The sequence below is a fragment of the Triticum aestivum genome, chromosome 1D, assembly GCF_018294505.1.
Source record: "Triticum aestivum cultivar Chinese Spring chromosome 1D, IWGSC CS RefSeq v2.1, whole genome shotgun sequence".
NCBI lineage: Eukaryota > Viridiplantae > Streptophyta > Magnoliopsida > Poales > Poaceae > Triticum > Triticum aestivum.
The window spans coordinates 392,878,163-392,886,137 of record NC_057796.1 but is presented as its reverse complement, the minus strand read 5'-3'; the positions used below and the strand labels follow the sequence as shown (position 1 = coordinate 392,886,137).

Genomic DNA, 7,975 nt, shown 5'->3' with positions numbered 1-7,975 from the left:
TGATGGTTCTCCATAGTCACTGACACCAAGCTATTAGAGCTTCGTGATGAACTATAACATATCAGGGATAGACATGATGATCCTTGAGCATCTCGCGATGTTTGACACCGCGAAAATAGAAATCAAGTAGGAGCATCAATTGTTGATGGTTAGTAAATCACTAGTTTCAAGAAGGGCAAGGGCAAGAAGGGATACTTCATGAAACGGCAAATCAGTTGCAGCTCTAGTGAAGAAACCCAGGGTTGAACCCAAACCCGAGACTAAGTGCTTCTGTAATGAGGGGAACGGTCACTGAAGCAGAACTACCCTAGATACTTGGTAGATGAGAAGGCTGGTAAGGTTGACAGAAGTATATTGGATATACATTATATTAATGACTACTTTACTAGTACTCCTAGTAGCACCAGGGTATTAGATACCGGTTCGGTTGCTAAGTGTTGGTAACTCAAAATAAAAAAGCTACGGAATAAATGGAGACTAACTAAAGGTGAGATGACGATATGTGTTGGAAGTGTTTCCAAGGTTGATGTGATCAAGCATCGCACGCACCCTCTACCATCGAGATTGGTGTTAAACCTAAATAATTGTTATTTGGTGTTTGCGTTGAGCATAGACATGATTGGATTATGTTTATCGCAATACGGTTATTCATTTAAGGAGAATAATGGTTACTCCGTCTATTTGAATAATACCTTCAATGGTCTTGCACCTAAAATGAATGGTTTATTGAATCTCGATCGTAGTGATACACATGTTCATGCCAAAAGATATAAGATAGTAATGATAGTACCACATACTTGTGGCACTGCCACTTGAGTTATATTGGTATAAAACGCATGAAGAAGCTCCATGTTGATGGATCTTTGGACTCACTCGTTTTTGAAAAGATTGAGACATGCGAACCATGTCTATTAGTATATATGCATGAAGAAAGTCCATACAAATGGATCGTTTGGACTCACTTGATTTTGAATCACTTGAGACATGCAAATCATACCACATGGGCAAGATGACTGAAAGGCCTCGTTTTCAGTAAGATGGAACAAGAAAGCAATCTGTTGGAAGTAATACATTTTGATGTATGCAGTCCAATGAGTGCTGAGGCATGCAGTTAATATCGTTATGTTCTTACTTCACAGATGATTTGAGTAGATGCTGAGTATATTTACTTGATGAAACACAAGTTTGAATTATTGAAAGGTTCAAGTAATTTCATAGTGAAGTTGAAGATCGTCGTGACAAGAGGATAAAATGGCTGTGATATGATCATAGAGATGAATATCTGAGTTACGAGTTTGGCACACAATTAAGACATTGTGGAAATTGTTTCACAACTAATACCGCCTGGAACACCATAGTGTGATGGTGTGTCCGAACATCATAACTGCACCCTATTGGATATGGTGCATACCATGATGTCTCTTATCGAATTACCACTATCGTTTATGTGTGAGGCATTAGAGACAACCGCATTCACTTTAAATAGGGCACCACGCAATTCCGTTGAGACGACACCGTATGAACTATGGTTTAGAGAAACCTAAGCTATCGTTTCTTAAAAATTTGGGGCTGCAACGCTTATGTGAAAAAGTTTCAGGATGATAAGCTCGAACCCAAAGCAGATAAATGCATCTTCATAGAATACCCAAAACAGTTGGGTATACCTCCTATTTTAGATCCGGAAGCAAAGTGATTGTTTCTAGAAACATGTCCTTTCTCGAGGAAAAGTTTCTCTCGAAAGAATTGAGTGGGAGGATGGTGGAGACTTGATGAGGTTATTGAACCGTCACTTCAACTAGTGTGTAGCAGGGCACAAGAAGTTGTTCCTGTGGAGCCTACACCAATTGAAGTGGAAGTTGATGATAGTGATCATGAAACTTCGAATCAAGTCACTACCAAACCTCGTAGGTTGACAAGGATGCGTACTACGTCATAATGGTACGGCAATCATGTCCTGGAAGTCATGTTGCTAGACAACAATGAACCTACCAGCTATGGAGAAGCGATGGTGGGCCCAGATTCTGACGAATGGCTCGAGGCCATAAAATCCGAGAGAGGATCCATGTATAAAAACAAAGTATAGACTTTGGAAGAACTACTTGATGGTCGTAAGGCTATTGGGTATAGATGGATTTTAAAAGGGAAAACGGACAATGATGGTAAGTATCACCATTAAGAAAGCTCGACTTGTCATTAAGATGTTTTCCGACAAGTTCAAGGAGTTGACTACGATGAGATTTTCTCACTCGTAGCGATGCTAAGAGTCTGTTGGAATTATATTAGCAGTTACTGCATTATTTATGAAATCTTGCAGATAGGATGTCAAAACATTGTTTCCTCGACGATTTTCTTGAGGAAAGGTTGTATGTGATACAACCAGAAGGTTTTGTCAATCCTGAAAGATGCTGACAAGTATGCAAAGATCCAGCAATCCTTCTAAGGACTGGAGTAAGCATCTTGGAGTTGGAATGTACGCTTTGATGAGATGATCAAAGATTTTGGGTTTTTACAAAGTTTATGAGAAACTTGTATTTCCAAAGAAGTGAGTGGGAGCACTATAGAATTTTTGATGAGTATGTGTTGTTAACATATTGTTGATCAGAAATGATGTAGAATTTCTGGAAAGCATACAAGGTTATTTGAAAAGTGTTTTTCAATGGAAAACCTGGATTAAGCTACTTGAACATTGAGCATCAAGATCTATAAGGATAGTTCAAAAACGCTTAATAGTACTTTCAAATGAATACATACCGTGACAAGATTTTGAAGGAGTTCAAAATAGATCAGCAAAGAAGGAGTTCTTGGCTATGTTACAAGGTGTGAGTATTGATTAAGACTCAAGACCTGACCATGGCAGAAGAGAGAGAAAGGACGAAGGTCGTCCCCTATGCTTTAGACGTAGGCTCTACAGTATGCTATGTTGTGTACCGCACCTGAAGTGTGCCTTGCCATGAGTTAGTCAAGGGGTACAATAGTGATCCAGGAATGGATCACATGACAGCGGTCGAACTTATCCTTAGTAACTAGTGGACTAAGGAATTTTCTCGATTATGGAGGTGGTAAAAGAGTTCGTCGTAAAGGGTTACGTCGATACAAACTTTGACACTAATCCGGATGACTCTGAGTAGTAAACCGGATTCGTATAGTAGAGCCGTTATTTGGAATAGCTCCAAGTAGCGCGTGGTAGTTGCATCTACAAGATGACATAGAGATTTGTAAAGCACACACGGATCTGAATGTTGCAGACCCGTTGACTAAAACCTCTCTCGTAAGCATAACATGATCAAACCCTAGAACTCATTGAGTGTTAATCACATGGTGATGTAAACTAGATTATTGACTCTAGTAAACTCTTGGGTATTAGTCACATGGCGATGTGAACTTTGAGTGTTAATCACATGGTGATGTGAACTAGATTATTGACTCTAGTGCAAGTGGGAGACTGTTGGAAATATGCCCTAGAGGCAATAATAAAATGGTTATTACTGTATTTCCTTGTTCATGATAATTGTCTATTGTTCATGCTATAATTGTATTAACTGGAAACCGTAATACATGTGTGAATACATAGACCACAACATGTCCCTACTAAGCCTCTAGTTGACTAGCTCGTTGATCAATAGATGGTTATGGTTTCCTGACCATGGACATTGGATGTCATTGATAACGGGATCACATCATTAGGAGAATGATGTGATGGATAAGACCCAATCCTAAGCATAGCACAAGATCGTGTAGTTCGTTTGCTAAGAGCTTTTCTAATGTCAAGTATCGTTTCCTTAGACCATGAGATTGTGCAACTCCCGGATACCGTAGGAATGCTTTGGGTGTACCAAACGTCACAACGTAACTGGGTGACTATAAAGGTGCACTACAGGTATCTCCGAAAGTGTCTGTTGGGTTGGCACGAATCGAGACTGGGATATGTCACTCCGTATGACGGAGAGGTATCTCTGGGCCCACTCGGTAATGCATCATCATAATGAGCTCATTGTTACTAATGAGTTAGCCACGGGATCATGCGTTACGGAACGAGTAAAGTGACTTGCCGGTAACGAGGTTGAACGAGGTATTGGGATACCGGCGATCGAATCTCGGGCAAGTAACATACCGATTGACAAAGGGAATTGTATACGGGATTGATTGAATCCCCGACATCGTGGTTCATCCGATGAGATCATCGTGGAACATGTGGGAGCCAACATGGGTATCCAGATCCTGCTGTTGGTTATTGGCCAGAGAACGTCTCGGTCATGTCTGCATGGTTCCCGAACCCGTAGGGTCTACACACTTAAGGTTCGATGACGCTAGGGTTATAGGGAATAGATATACGTGGTTACCGAATGTTGTTCGGAGTCCCGGATGAGATCCCGGACGTCACGAGGAGTTCCGGAATGGTCCGGAGGTAAAGAATAATATATAGGAAGTGAGGTTTTGGCCACCGGAAGAGTTTCGGGCGTCACCGGTATTCTACCGGGACCACCGGAGGGTTCCGGGGGTCCACCGGGAGGGGCCACCAACCCCGGAGGCCTGTGTGGGCCAAGTGTGGGAAGGGACCAGCCCCTAGGTGGGCTGGTGCGCCTCCCACAAGAGGCCCAAGGCGCATGGAAAGGGGGAAGGGGGAAAACCCTAGGCTCAGATGGGCCTAAGGCCCACCTAGGGTGCGCCCCCCTCTCCCCCTCTGGCCGCCCCCTCAGATGCATCTAGGGCTGGCCGCCACCCCTAGGGGGGGAACCCTAGATGGGGGCGCAGCCCCTCCCCTTCCCCTATATATAGTAGGGGTTTTGGGGCTGCCATAGACATGAGTCTCCCTCTCTCTTGGCGCAGCCCTACCCCTCTCCCTCCCCGTCTCTCGCAGTGCTTGGCGAAGCCCTGCTGGAGTGCCACGCTCCTCCATCACCACCATGCCGTTGTGCTGCTGCTGGACGGAGTCTTCCCCAACCTCTCCCTCTCCCTTGCTGGATCAAGGCGCGGGAGACGTCACCGGGCTGCACGTGTGGTTAACGCGGAGGCACCGTTGTTCGGTGCTTAGATCGGATTCGGCCACGATCTGAATCGCTTCGTGTACGACTCCACCGACCGCGTTCTTGCAACGCTTCCGCATCGCGATCTTCAAGGGTATGAAGATGCAGTCCCCTCCCTCTCGTTGCTAGTTATTCCATAGATTGATCTTGGTGATGCGTAGAAAATTTTGAATTTCTGCTACGTTCCCCAACACGGCCCGCAAAATAACCGCCAAAATGCGGGTCGGGGCGGGAAAACCTGCCCGATCAGACACCGCATCCGCGGCCAACCCTAATTTTTTTTTGCGGGGCGCGGCAAAACATCTCCCCCGGCCTCTAGATTCATGGGCTAGGAGGACGACCCGAGCTCCCCCACCCTCCGCCACCATTGCCCCGCCACCGCACGCTCCGGTGCATCTTCCCCGGCCGTCCTTCGCCGCCATGGATGACTCCCTGCTGTCCCCCGTCACCGTCGAGGTAGCGCACGCTCAATCCCCTCAGGCGGATCTTGTCGCTGGCCATGTTGGCCCCGCCGTCGCCCAAGGTACCGCCGCGCCTGCCCGCAAGCGGCAGGGCAACATGGTCGTGCAGGGCGGGAATCCGACTGCCCCCGCCGCGAAGGCCCACGCTTCGGGCGCCAACGCCGCTGCGCGATCCCGGCCGGCGGCGGAGAAGGTCGCCAAGGCCGCCGGCGTCAAGAGGAAGAGGATTTCGGCTACAAAGAAGCCGCCTCCTTCATCCACTCCCTCCGCTCCCCGGCGATGCCGCTCAATGGTGCTGCTCACCCCGCAAGTGAGGTGTTAGACGAAATGGCCGAAAGGTATGCGTCTTCAGTCATGGAAATTTTCTTTGCTTTTCGCCATTTTGCGATAGCTCGGGACTTGTTGTCGTTCACTATAGCGATGGTTCGAACAATGCAACTATCGAGTTCGTGAACTTGTTGGACACCAACGCCGTTGACATCGATCAAGCCCCGTTCGCCACATTCGACTACAATGAAACGGAGGGCGGCGTGGATGATCATGCTTGTGAAGAAGAATTGGAGGAGATCGATGAGGTGCGTATGAGCAATCACAAACAAAAACTGCGAGAAGTGGAAGTTGATCGACAAAGAATCCCCACCGACGAGAGGTTCACTTACAAACATGGATGAAGATGAGGATGATGATGGCCCAAGAAATTTGAACAAGCCCGATGGCGACAAGAAGACTAAGGAGAAGATGAAGAGAGAGCACGAAGCATCGAGCTTGAGGGAGAAGATTGATGTGCCATGGTGCAATCAAATGAAGCAAGAAAATTGGCAAGTGCTCAAGGAAGAGGGGATGTGCAAAGCGGCCATTGAGGCGAGAAGAGCACGTGCCACTGAAAACAAAGCCATGTCCAAGTTGCTCGCCGAAGAGAACAAGATCATGACAATGAACCGCAATGACATGGACGACCTCACCAAAGAATGACATGATATGGCAAGGAGAGAAATCTTGAAGAGGAGAATGGTTGCGTCGGCCAGTGCGTGTTATAGTGCCGGAGATGTTTTCTCTGCTCCTTATGGTGGCAATGTCGATGATTTTGGTGCGGGAGTTGGAACAAGCGCCGAAGGTGGATTCGGTGGTGGCGATGAACTTCAAGATGGACTCGATGGCGCGGAGTGAAGATCGACCAAGATGATGCCGACGTGGTCGTCACTTTTGCAAGACCCTCTTTTGCGTTTGTCATACTAAACCTAAGCTTTTATTTGCACGTAAACTATGTTATGTTGTTTGAATTTGAACTTATTTGTGGGAACCTATGTCAAATTTGAGAATTGGGCGTTTTCGGTTTGCGGGTCGATGCGGCGGTGCCCGAGCAGACCCCGCAAAAATCCGACACGTAAAAAAGTATATTCCATGAATATCCTTTTATGTGGGTCCGTTTGGGGGGTCTACATCTGCGGCTGTCCGAGCCATCCCGCAAAGGCCGTTTTCCGCGAACTGCAAACGCGTTTTGCGGGCCGGCCGGATGCGGGGTCTACTAGAGATGCTCTAATACTACCACAGTTGTAGATTGCCTACACCATCAAGTTTATATGAGTAATATCCTTCTTCTTCTTTGACTAAGCATGTGTACTTGTCCTGTTGGGTGACACTATTATTGGTATAACTGAAAAGAGCTAACAACATGGCTGTCAAATATTTCATTGTGGTAATTGGTAAATGCATCATTTCAGGTCTGGATTGAAACCATCTTGATGGTGCTTAAACCTATTCATTATTGTCTCCCTGAGCTTGTCTTTATGCTGGTAGATACTAAATAGATCCATTTTTTCATGAATAACTTGTTCAACAAGTTTACCTCTTCAGCCACCTTCTTAAATTCCTCCATGTCTTCAACATGATACGTTTTCCCGTGTATTTAACTGGTTTCTCAATATTCCATTGCTCCCTGGTAGTCATAATTTTTCTATCAATTCTTTTCCTTCTATAAGAGTAAGGGGCATAAAGCGTCGAGCTGCACTTAAATCAAGGATAGATTTTAGATTCATCGTTGATCACACGATAGAATATATGAAGCATAACATATTCAGCAAAAACCATGATTAGGGCAAAGATTCAAGAGTTTAGAATATCTCCCCCAAGCTACATATAGGTTTTCTCTGATTTACTTGACAAAAGAAGTGAGATCACTTTGGAGTTTTTCTATTTTAGAGCAAGGGGAAATATTTAGCCATAAACTTCTCCAGACATTTTTCAGCTGGTTGTGTTGCAACAGTGTAATCTATTATACTATTCTTCTACCTTTTGAGAGAAGAGTTGAAGAGTTTCAATAAAACAAATTCTCTGGACACATCTTTGATTTTAAAGTCGCACATAAAAGCATCAAAGAACATAAGATGTACTTGAGGGTCTTCTTCCTTAGTCCCTGAAAAGGCATGCTTTCCGACTTCCTGAATAAGATCGCGGTCAATCGAATACTTAGTAGCATAATTCGTAGGATAG

General features: G+C 45.3%; 1 non-coding gene across 1 annotated transcript; it reads left to right on the top strand.

The window, feature by feature from the left end:
* Positions 1–7,566: 7,566 nt before the first annotated feature.
* On the top strand, positions 7,567–7,673 carry LOC123183749 (small nucleolar RNA R71). The gene has a single exon (XR_006492777.1). It is a non-coding gene; the product is annotated as a small nucleolar RNA R71 (small nucleolar RNA).
* The last annotated feature ends 302 nt before the right edge of the window (positions 7,674–7,975 follow it).